Source organism: Budorcas taxicolor, chromosome 1 (assembly GCF_023091745.1).
Source record: "Budorcas taxicolor isolate Tak-1 chromosome 1, Takin1.1, whole genome shotgun sequence".
In the NCBI taxonomy this organism is placed as follows: Eukaryota; Metazoa; Chordata; class Mammalia; order Artiodactyla; family Bovidae; genus Budorcas; species Budorcas taxicolor.
In genome coordinates, this window is record NC_068910.1 from 200,592,354 (window position 1) to 200,604,956 (window position 12,603).

The 12,603-nt window shown below is 39.5% G+C and overlaps 1 pseudogene; it reads right to left on the reverse strand.

The window, feature by feature from the left end:
* Nucleotides 1-8,869: 8,869 nt before the first annotated feature.
* LOC128056675 (sodium/potassium-transporting ATPase subunit beta-3-like) lies at nt 8,870-12,195 on the reverse strand (annotated as a pseudogene).
* Between the last annotated feature and the right edge of the window lie 408 nt (nt 12,196-12,603).

Sequence of the window (12,603 nt, forward strand, 5' to 3'; positions counted from 1 at the left end):
AGTTAAGTTGACACGGTACAAAACCATTGCAAGGAACTGTGAGGGATTGTGTGATTGGAGACTTCAATTTGTCACACATCTACATGGCCAAATCACCCTTCTCTATGCAGAACATCTTCTCCCACTTTGCCTTTTGCTAACAGGCCCTGCATCACTACCAAGTGGATGAATTTAAACAGTCCCTGATTTCATGGACCTTATAAACAAATCTAGAAACTCTGAGAATCAAAATATTAAATCTATACTTATGAGTAATTTTTGAAACAGGTTTATCAAGAGTGAAGTCATTTTAAGTATGTGGAGATGTTAAATGCATTCCTGGTCACTGATGCTGTCTATATTCTGGGAGAATCTCTCACTTTATTCTTTACACAGGCACTGAAAAATCATCCTCAAACTGCAGCCAGCAATTTGTTCAAAGATTTGTTATATCCCAAATGATATTTTCCTCCTGCACAACTCTGTCTTGGAAATACGTAATGAAATCTATAATAAAATCTTCTAGTTTTTGTTTTTTAATTTTTACAGTGCTGTATTGGTTTTTGCCATACAACAACATGAATGACCCATAATTATACGTATATTCCCTCCCTCTTGAACTTCCATCCCCTCCCATCCTACTCCTCTAGGTGACCACAGAGTACCTGTGTTATACAGCAACTTTTCACCAGCTACCCATTCTACACATAGTAGTGCATATATTTTGATGCTACATTCGCAATTTGTCCCACTCTCTCCATCCCCTACTGTGCCCATGTATCCATTCTCTACATCTGTGTCTCCATTCATTCCCTTCAAATAGGTTCATCAATACCATTTTTCTAGATTCCATGTATATGTGTTAATATAAGATATTTGTTTTTCTCTTTCTGACTTCACTCTGTATAGGCTCTAGGTTCATCCACCTTACTAGAACTGACTCAAATTCATTTTTTTTATGGATGTTGATGTTCTATTGTATATATGTACCACAGGTTCTTTATCCATTTATCTGTCAGTGGATATCTAGGTTGCTTCCATGTCCTGGCTATTGTAAATAGTGCTACAATGAACATTGGAGTACATGTGTCTTTTAGAATTGTGGTTTTCTCATGATGTATGTCCAATAGTGAGGTTGCTAGGCCATATGGCAGATTTATTCTTAGTTTTGGAAGGAAACTCATGTCCTGTTCTTCATAATGGCTGTATCAGTTTACATTCCCACCAGCGGTGTAGGAGGGTTCCCTTTCCTCCATATCCTCTCCAACATTTATTGTTCGTAGATTTTTTTGATGATGGGTATTCTAACTGGTGTGAAGTGACACTTTACTGTAATTTTGATTTGCATTTCTCCAATTATGAGCAATGTGGACCACCATTTCATGTGTTTATTGGCTATCTGTATGATTCTGGAGAAATGTCTGTTCAGGTCTTCAGCTCATTTTCTAACTGAACTTTTGTTTTCCTGATATTGAGCTGTATGAGCTGTTATATATTCTGGAGATTAATCCTTTGTCAGTTATTTCATTTGCAATTATTTTCTTCCACTTGGAGCATTGCTTTTCATCTTTTTTATTGTTTCCTTTGTTGTTTTTCAGCTACTGAGTTGTGCCCTAGTCTTTGCGACCCCATGTGACAACATACTAGGCTTCCCTGTCCTTCACCGTCTCTTGGAGATACTCAAACTAATGTTCATTGAGTGGTGATGCCATCCAACCATCTTGTCCTCTGTTGTCCCCTTCTCCTCCTGCCTTCACCCTTTCCCAGCATCAGGGTCTTTTCCAATGAGTCAGCTCCTTGGATCAGGTGACCAAAGTACTGGAGTTTCAGCTTCAGCATCAGTCCTTCCAATGACTATTCAGGACTGATTGCTTTTAGGATAGACTGGTTGGATTTCCTTGTTGTCCAAGGGATTCACAAGAGTCTTCTCCAACACCAGAGTTCAAAAGCATCAATTCTTTGGTGCTCAGCTTTCTTTATAGTCAAACTCTCACATCATACTTGATTACTGGAAAAAACAAAGCTTTGACTAGATGGACCTTTGTCTGCAAAGTAATGTTTCTGTTTTTTAATATGTTGTCTAGGTTGGTCATAACTTTTCTTCCAAGTAAGAAGTATCTTTTGAATCAATGGCTGCAGTCACCATCTGCAGTGATTTTGAAGCCCCCCAAAATAGTCTGCCACTGTTTCCATTGTTTCCCCATCTTTTTGCAATGAAGTGATGGGACTGGATGCCATGATCTTAGTTTTCTGAATGTTGAGTTTTAAGCCAACTTTTTCACTCTCCTCTTTCACCAAGAGGCTCTTTAGTTCTTCTTTGCTTTCTGCCACAAGGGTGGTGTCATCTGCATATCTGAGGTTATTGATATTTCTCCCAGCAATCTTGATTCCAGCTTGTGCTTCATCCAGCCCAGCGTTTCTCATGATGTACTCTGCATACAAGTTAAATAAGTAGGGTGACAATAAACAGCCTTGATTACCCCTTTCCCAATTTGGAACCAGTCTGTTGTTCCATGTCCAGTTCTAACTGTTATTTCCTGACCTGCATACAAGTTTCTCAGAAGGCAGTTCAGGTGGTCTGATATTCCCATCTCTTGAAGAGTTTTCCACAGTTTGTTGTGATCCACACAGTAAAAGGCTTTGGCATAGTCAATAATGCAGAAGAAGATGTTTTTCTGGAACTCTCTTGCTTTTTTGATGATCCAACAAGTGTTGGCAATTTGAACTCTAGTTCCTCTGCCTTTTCTAAAACCAGCTTGAACATCTGGATGTTCATGGTTTACATACTGTTGAAGCCTGGCTTAGAGAATTTTGAGTATTACTTTACTAGCACGTGAGATGAGTGCAATTGTGCAGTAGTTTGAGCATTCTTTGGCATTGCCTTTCTTTGGGATTGGAATGTTACTGACCTTTTCCAGTCCTGTGGCCACTGCTGAGTTTTCCAAATTTGCTGACATATTGAGTGCAGCACTTTCACAGCATCATCTTTTGGGATTTGAAATACTTCAACTGGAATTCTATAACTTCCACTAGCTTTGTTTGTAGTGATGCTTCTTAGGGCCCACTTGACTTTGCATTCCAGGATGTCTGGCTCTAGGTGATTGATCACACCATCGTGATTATCTGGGTCATGAAGATCTTTTTTGTATAGTTCTTCTGTGTATTCCTGGCACCTCTTCTACAGACTGGTTCCAAATCAGGAAAGGAGTATGTCAAAGCTTTATATTGTCACCTTGTTATTTAACTTATATGCAGAGCACTTCATGAGAAATGCTGGATTGGATGAAGCACAAGGTGGAATCAAGATTGCTGGGAGAAATATCAATAACCTCAGATATGCAGGTGATACCACCTTTATGGCAGAAAGCAAACAAGAACTAAAGAGCCTCTTGATGAAAGTGAAAGAGGAGAGTGAAAAAGTTGGTTTAAAACTCAACATTCAGAAAACTAAGATCATGGCATCTGGTCCCATCACCTCATGGAAAATAAATGGGAAAACAATGGAAACAGATTTTTGGAGGTTCCAGAATCACTGCAGATGGTGACTGAAGCCATAAAATTAAAGACACTTGCTCCTTGGAAGAAAAGCTATGACCAACCTAGACAACATATTAAAAAGCAGAGACATTACTTTGCCAAGAAAGGTCCATCTAGTCAAAGCTATGGTTTTTCCAATAGTCATGTATAGATGTGAGTGTTCAACTATAAAGACAGCTGAAAGCTGAAGAATTGATGCTTTTGAACAGTGGTGTTGGACAAGATTCTTGACAATCCCGTGGACAGCAAGGCGATCCATCCAGTCCATCCTAAAGAAAATCAGTGCTGAATACTTATTGGAAGGACTGATGCTGAAGCTGAAACTCCAATACTTTGGCCACCTGATACAAAGGACTCCGTAGAAAAGACTCCAATGCTGGAAAAGATTGAAGGCAGGAGGGGAAGAGGACAACAGAAGATGAGATGGTTGGATGGCATCACCGACTCAATGGACATGAGTTTGAATAGGCTCTGGGAGTCAGTGATTGACAGGGAGGCCTGGTGTGCTGCAGTCCATGGGGTCACAAAGGGTCGGACATGACTGAGTGACTCAACTGAACTGAACTGAAGACGTTTCTTTATAGTCCAACTGTCAAATCCATTCATGACTACTGGAGAAACCATAGCTATGACTATGCAGACCTTTGTTGGCAAAGTAATGTCTCTGCCTTTTAATATGCTGTCTAGGTTTGTCACAGCTTTTCTTCCAAGGAGTAAGCATCTTTTAATTTCATGGCTGCAGTCACCATCTGCAGTGATTTTGGAGCCCAAGAAAATAAAGTCAATCACTGTTTCCCCATCTATTTGCCATGGTGAGATTGGACTGAATGCCATGATCTTACTTTTTTGAATGTTGAATTTTTAAGCCAGCTCCTTTTTGCTCTCCTCTTTCACTTTCATCAAGAGGCTCTTTAGTTCCTCTTTGCTTTCTGCCATAAGGCTGATGTCCTCAGCATATCTGAGGTTATTGATATTTCTCCTGGCAATCTTCTTCTTGTGCTTGTGCTTCTTCATCAAGCCTGGCATTTTGCATGATGTACTCTGCATATAAGTTAAATAAGCAGAGCGACAATATACAGCCTTGACATACTCCTTTCCCAATTTGGAACCAGTCCATTGTTCCATGTGCAATTCTGTTGCTTCTTGACCTGTATACAGATTTCCCAGGGGGCAGGTAAGGTGGTCTGGTATTCCCATCTCTTTAAGAACTTTCCACAGTTTGTTGAGACAAACACAGTAAAAGGTTTTAGCACAGTCAATGAAACAGAATTAGATGTTTTTCTGAAATTCTCTTGCTGTTCCTGTGATCCAAGGGATGTTGGCAATTTGATCTCTGAGCTCTGCCTTTTCTAAATCCAGCTTGAACACCTGAAAGTTCTTGATTCATGTATTGTTGAAGCCTAGCTTGAGAATTTTGAGCATTTGTTTTTTTTAGTTAGAGTGAAATGAGTGCAAGTGTGCCATAGTTTGAACATTCTTTGGCATTGCACTCCTTTGAGATTGGAATGAAAACTGACCTTTTCCAGTCCTGTGGCCACTGCTGAGTTTTCCAAATTTGCTAGCATATTGACTGTGACACTTTCACAGCATCATCTTTTAGGATTATAGCTCAGCTGGATTTCCACCACCTCCATTAGCTTTGTTCATAGTAATGCTTCCTAAAGCTTGCTTGACTTCGCATTCCAAGATATCTGGCTCTAGGTAAGTGACCACACCATCGTGGTTATCTGGGTCATTAAGATATTTTTGTATAGTCTTTCTATGTATTCTTGCCACCTCTTCTTGTCTTCTGCTTCTGTTAGGTCCATATTGTTTCTGTCCTTTATTGTGCCCATATTTGCATGAAATATTCCCTTGGTATCTCTAATTTTCTTGAAGAGATCTCTAGTCTTTCCCAGTATACTCTTTTCCTCTATTTCTTTGCATTGTTCACTTAGGAAGGCTTTCTTATTTCTCCTTGCTATTCTTGGAACTCTGCATTCAGATGGGTATATCTTTCCTTTACTTCTTGCCTTTTGCTTCTCTTTCCCCCTCAGCTCTTTTTAAGTCCTCCTCAGACAACCATTTTGTCTTTTTGAATTTCTTTTTCTTGTGGAAGGTTTTGATCACTACCTCCTGTACAATGTTATGAATCTCCACCCACAGGTCTTCAGGCTGTCTATCAAATCTAATCCCTTGAATCTATTTGTCACTTGCACTGTAAATTTTAAGGGTTTTTGATTTAGGTCATATCTGTTTGCCTAGTGGTTTTTCCTACTGTCCTCAATTTAAGTATGAATTTTTCAATAAGGAGTTCATGATTCAAGCCACAGTAATCTCCTGGTCTTGTTTTTGCTGACTGTATATCATTTCTCTATCTTTGCCTGCAAAGAATATAATCAATCTGATTTTGCTATTGACCATCTGCTGATGTCCATGTGTAGAGTCATCTTTTGTGTTGGTGGAAGTGGGTGTTTGCTATGACCAGTGCGTTTTCTTGGCAAAATTCTGTTATCCTTTGCCCTGCTTCATTGTGTACTCCAAAGCCAAACGGGCATGTTATTCTGGGTATGTCTTGATTTCCTATTTTGCATTCCAGTCCCCTATAATGAAAAGTACATCTTTTTTTTTTTTTTTTTTTTTGGTGTTAGTTCTAGGTCTTGTAGGTTTTCAGAGAACCATTCAATTTCAGTTTCTTTGGCATTAGTGGTTGGGGCATACTTGGATTACTGTGATATTGAATGATTTGCATTGGAAATGAACAGAGATCATTCTGTTGTTTTTGAGATTGCATCCAAGTACTGCATTTCAGACTTTTGTTGACTACATGGGGGCTACTCCACTTCTTCTTTGCTGTGTAAAAGCTTTTAAGTTTGATTAGGCCCCATTCATTTATTTTTATTTTTTATTTCCATTACTCCAGGTGGTGTGTCAAAGAGGACCTTGCCGTGTTCATGTCAAGGAATGTTCTGCCTATGTGTTCCCTGAAGAGCTTTATACTTTCTGACCTTACATTTAAGTCTTTAATTCATTTTGAGCTCATTTTTGTGTATGGTGTTAGGAAGAAAAGAAAACCAAAAAGGTTGTCTGAGGAGGCCTTATAAATAGCTGGGAAAAGAACAGAAAAGAAGGGTTGATCTTCACACTATACAAACAGCTCATGCAGCTCAATAACAGAGAAACAAACAACACAATTGAAAAATGGGTGGAAGAAATAAATAGACATTTCTGCAAAGAGACAGATGTCTAAAAAGTAGATGAAGAGATGCTCACTGAATATTTGTTGTTGTTCTTAAGTCATTCAGTCATGATCTACTCTTGGCTACCCCATAGACTGTGGCATTCCAGGTTTCCCTGTCCTTCACTATCTCTCAAAGCTTGTTCAAACTCATGTCCATTGAGCTGGTGATATCATCCAACCATCTCATCCTCTGTTGTCCCATCTTCTTCTCACCCTCAATCTTTCCAAAATTCAGGGTTTTTTTGTTTTTTTTTTTTTTTCCAATGACTTGGCTTTTCACATCAGATGGCCAAAGTATTGGAGCTTCAGCTTCAGCATCAGTCCTTCCAATGAATATTCAGGGTTGACTTTCTTTAGGATTGACTGGTTGGATCTCCTTGCTGTCCAAGGGACTGTCAAGAATCTTCTCCAACACCACAGTTCAAAAGCATCAATTCTTCAGCACTCAGCCTTCCTTATGATCCAACTCTGACATCCATCCTTGATTACTGGGAAAACCATAGCTTTGACTAGATGGACCTTTGTCTGCAAAATGATGTCTCTGCTTTTTAATACACTGTCTAGTTTGGTCACAGCTCTTCTACCAAGAAGCAAGCGTATTTTAATTTCATGGCTGTAGTCACTATCTGCAGTGATTTTGAAGCCCAAGAAAATAAAGTCTGTCACAGTTTCCATTGTTTCCCCATCTATTTGCCATGAAATGATGGGACTGGACGCCATGATCTTAGTTTTTTGAATGTTGAGTTTTAAGCCATATTTTTCACTCTCCTCGTTCACCTTCATCAAGAGGCTCTTTAATTCCTCTTTGCCATAAGAGTGGTGTCATCTGCATACCTGAGGTTATTGATATTTCCCCTGGAAATCTTGAGTCCAGCTTGTGCTTCTTCATCCAGCCCAGCATTTCGCATTATGTACTCTGCAGAGAAGTTAAAGAATCAGGGTGACAATATACAGCCTTAACATACTCCTTTCCCAATTTGGAACCAGTTAATTGTTCCATGTCCAGTTCTAACTGTTTCTTCTTGATCTGCATGGAGGTTTCTCAGGAGGCAGGTAAGGTAGCCTGGTATTCCCAACTCTTTAAGAATATTCCACAGTTTGTTGAAATCCACACAGTCAAAGGCTTTAGCATAGTCAATAAAGCAGAAGTAGACGTTTTTTTCTGGAATTCTCTTGCTTTTTCTATGATCTAGCAGATGTTCGCAATTTGATCTCTGGTTCCTCTGCATTTTCTAAACCCAGCTTGTACACCTGTAAGTTCTCAGTTTCATGTACTGTTGAAGCCTAGCTAGGAGGATTTTGAGCATTACCTTGCTAGCATGTGAAATGAGTGTCATTGTGCCATAGTTTGAACATTCTTTGGCATTGCCCTTCTTTGGGTTTGGAATGAAAACAATCTTTTCCAGTTCTGTGGCAACTGCTAAGTTTTCCAAATTTGCTCACATATTGAGTGCAGCACTTTAACAGCATTATCTTTTAGGATTTGAAATAGCTCAGCTGGAATTCCATCACCTCTACTAACTTTGTTCGTAGTGATGCTTCCTAAGGCCCACTTTACTTCACTCTTCAGGAGGTCTGACTCTAGGTGAGTAATTGTGATCATCTGGTCATTAGGTTTTTGTTTTTTTTTTACCTTTCAAATCCACTTTTATTTTCCTTTTTCCTCCTCACATACAAAACTTTTCCACAAGCTGATTTTCTTGCAGGTATAAAGTCATTTGATTTTGGTCAGATACCATTTTATCCCCTAAAACTTTGCTAGCATCAAAATATGACAGTTAACCAGTGTTAAATCTATAAAATATTTACATAACACAGCACATTAAGCTTTAGACACTTGGAAACTAAGCCACATAAAAATTGGACAAGATTCCCAACCTACATGTTTAGAATAAGGTGTTCACAGTTGCTATCTGGTGACTGTACATGGTTCAAGAGGCAACAGAGGCAACACACAGGTACTTGGAAGGACTTGGACCACTATCATCTGGAAGCACAGTATGTTACCGCAGTGTCATGTCCCACTCCACCTTTCTCCAAGGTGGTCTCATAACTCTGGAATGACAGGTTCGCCTGATACAAAATGAAGACAGACAACACAACGTTTACTCTGTGGAGACATCCTATCTCCTACTATGCATGCATGGTGATCTTGAATGTAACTCGTCCTAAAAACTTGTCATGGTCATTCTGGGCTTTTAGGCTGGGTGATCCATCAATTTTGCACTCAACCATTGCTTCTTTTACGTCAGCATCACTACCAAAGCTGAGCTGGATGGCAACTAGTGGCTGCAGGTAGCTCCCATGCAGTATTTTTTTCCTACAATATGGAAAATATTTTAAATCTGTCTTTCCATTGGGAGGATAAGCTGATAGAACTGCTGTGCTTTCACTCTTTGCAATACCGTCTATCCTTGGTTCTCCTTGAGGCCGTAATCCAATTGTTCTGTTAATTTTCATAAGAACATAGGGTTTCCTGCTTGGTAGCCAAACGTGGGATCATCCACATCACTGCATGTTTCAAATAAGGCAAGAGGAAACTGACATGCTGTGTATTCTGGAACCTTCTGCTCAAAAAAGGTTCCAGTCTGTGAGATTGCTCTATCCTTCTAAGCCATATGGCTTTAGAAATTTCTTTTTTTTTCTTATTATTTATTTATTTTATTTTGCTTTACAATACTGTATTGGTTTTGCCATACATTGACATGAATCCACCACGGGTGTACATGAGTTCCCAATCCTGAACCCCCCTCCCACCTCTCTCCCCATATCACCGCTCTGGGTCATCCCAGTGCACCAGCCCCAAGCATCCTGTATCCTGTATCGAACCTATACTGGCAATTCGTTTCTTACATGATAGTATACATGTTTCAATGCCATTCTCCCAAATCATCCCACCCTCTCCCTCTCCCTCAGAGTCCAAAAGTCCATTCTATACATCTGTGTCTCTTTTGCTGTCTCGCATACAGGGTTATCATTACCATCTTTCTAAATTCCACATATATGTATTAGTATACTGTATTGGTGTTTTTCTTTCTGGCTTACTTCACTCTGTGTAGTTGGCTCCAGTTTCATACACCTCATTAGAATGGATTCAAATATATTCTTTTTAATGTCTGAGTAATACTCCATTGTGTATATGTACCACAGCTTTCTTATCCATTCATCTGCTGATGGACATCTAGGTTGCTTCCATGTCCTGGCTATTATAAACAGTGCTGCGATGAACATTGGAGTACACGTGTCTCTTTCAATTCTGGTTTCCTCAGTGTGTATGCCCAGCAGTTGGATTGCTGGGTCATAAGGCAGTTCTATTGCCAGTTTTTAAAGGAATCGCCACACTGTTCTCCATAGTGGCTGTCCTAGTTTACATTCCCACCAACAGTGTCAGAGGGTTCCCTTTTCTCCACACCCTCTCCAGCATTTATTGCTTGTAGACTTTTGGATCACAGCCATTCTGACTGGTGTGAAATGGTATCCCATTGTGGTCTTGATTTGTATTTCTCTGATAATGAGTGATGTTGAGCATCTTTCATGTGTTTATTAGTCATCTGTATGTCTTCTTTGGGGAAATGTCTATTTAGTTCTTTGGCCCATTTTTTGATTGGGTCGTTTATTTTTCTGGAATTGAGCTGCATAAGTTGCTTGTATATTTTTGAGATTAGTTGTTTTTCAGTTGCTTCATTTGCTATTATTTTCTCCCATTCCAAAGGCTGTCTTTTCACCTTGCTTATAGTTTCCTTTGTTGTGCAGAAGCTTTTAATTTTAATTAGATCCCATTTGTTTATTTTTGCTTTTATTTCCAGTTTTCTGGGAGGTGGATCATAGAGGATCCTGCTGTGATTTATGTCAGAGACTGTTTTGCCTATGTTCTCCTCTACAGTTTTATAGTTTCTGGTCTTACGTTTAGATCTTTAATCTATTTGAGTTTATTTTTGTGTATGGTGTTATAAAGTGTTCTAGTTTCATTCTTTACAAGTGGTTGACCAGTTTTCCCAGCACTACTTGTTAAAGAGATTGTCTTTTCTCCATTGTATATTCTTGCCTCCTTTGTCGAAGATAAGGTGTCCATAGGTATGTGGATTTATCTCTGGGCTTTCTATTTTGTTCCATTGATCTATATTTCTCTCTTTGTGCCAGTACCATACTGTCTTGATGACTGTGGCTTTGTAGTAGAGCCTGAAGTCAGGCAGGTTGATTCCTCCAGTTCCATTCTTCTTTCTCAAGATTGCTTTGGTTATTTGAGGTTTGGCTGAATGGATACAAAAACAAGACTCCTATATATGTTGTCTACAAGAGACTCATCTCAAAACAAGGGACACATACAGACTGAAAGTGAAGGGCTGGAAAAGATATTCTATGCAAATAGAGACCAAAAGAAAGCAGGAGTAGCAATACTCATATCAGATAAAATAGACTTTAAAACCAAGGCTGTGAAAAGAGACAAAGAAGGCCACTACATAATGATCAAAGGATCAATCCAAGAAGAAGATATAACAATTATAAATATATATGCATTCACCCAACATAGGAGCACTGCTATATGTAAGACAAATGCTAACAAGTATGAAAGGGGAAATTAACAATAACACAATAATAGTGGGAGACTTTAATACCCCACTCACACCTATGGACAGATCAACTAAACAAAATTAACAAAGAAACACAAACTTTAAATGATACAATAGACCAGTTAGACCTAATTGATATCTATAGGACATTTCACCCCCAAACAATGAATTTCACCTTTTTCTCAAGTGCTCACGGAACCGTCTCCAGGATAGATCACATCCTGGGCCATAAATCTAGCCTTGATAAATTCAAAAAAATTAAAATCATTCCAAGCATCTTTTCTGACCGTAATGCATTAAGATTAGACCTCAATTACAGGAGAAAAACTATTAAAAGCTCCAGCATATGGAGGCTGAACAACACGCTTCTGAATAACCAACAAATCACAGAAGAAATCAAAAAAGAAATCAAAATATGCATAGAAACAAATGAAAATGAAAACACAACAACCCCAAACCTGTGGGACACCATAAAAGCAGTGCTAAGGGGAAAGTTCATAGCAATACAGGCATACCTCAAGAAACAAGAAAAAAGTCAAAGAAATAACCTAACTCTACACCTAAAGCAACTAGAAATTTCTTAAGGTGATCAATGTACCCTTGATAGGATTCTGAATCAGACAGGTTGAATAAAAAATCCAATGCCAACACTGGTTTGGGAAAACCTGTAAGTCCTGGACTAGGAATCTGGCCATGATATTTTGGAACCTCATCATTCAGAGTCTGAAGCATGGTCCACGTTGTGAATGAAAAGAGTGCAGCCAGGAACCCATAACAGACTAAGTGGAAGAGTACGATCAAACCCCAGCTCTTGGTGGTCTGGTTGTAGATGAAGAGCTTCCACTCGGTCAGGCTCTGGTTGAAGGACTTCTTGTCTTTCTTCATCATGGTGTGTGTGCTGTTGACAAGGGGAGCTGTGGCCATGGGGGTGGAGCAGTGAGGAGCGCGGAGACGTGTCCAGGCTCCAGCTGCGCAGCCCAGCACCAGCAGCCGAAGACAACGGGGCTGAGGAAACCTCCTGGCTGTGGAAAGCGGTCAAACTGACTGTGATGAACTGCGCCCAGCTGGGCTACCACTGAATTACAGCTCCGCCCTCTGGAGCCAATCCCTGCGCTGTTCAGCCCCCCAAGACTTTTTTTGTATAGTTCTTCTATGTGTTTTTGCCACCTCTTAATATCTTCTGCTTCTGTTAGGTCCATATTGTTTTTGTCTTTTATTGTGCCTACCTTTTTCATGAAATGTTCCCTTGGTATCTCTAATTTTCTTGAAGAGATCTCTAGTCTTTCCTATTCTACT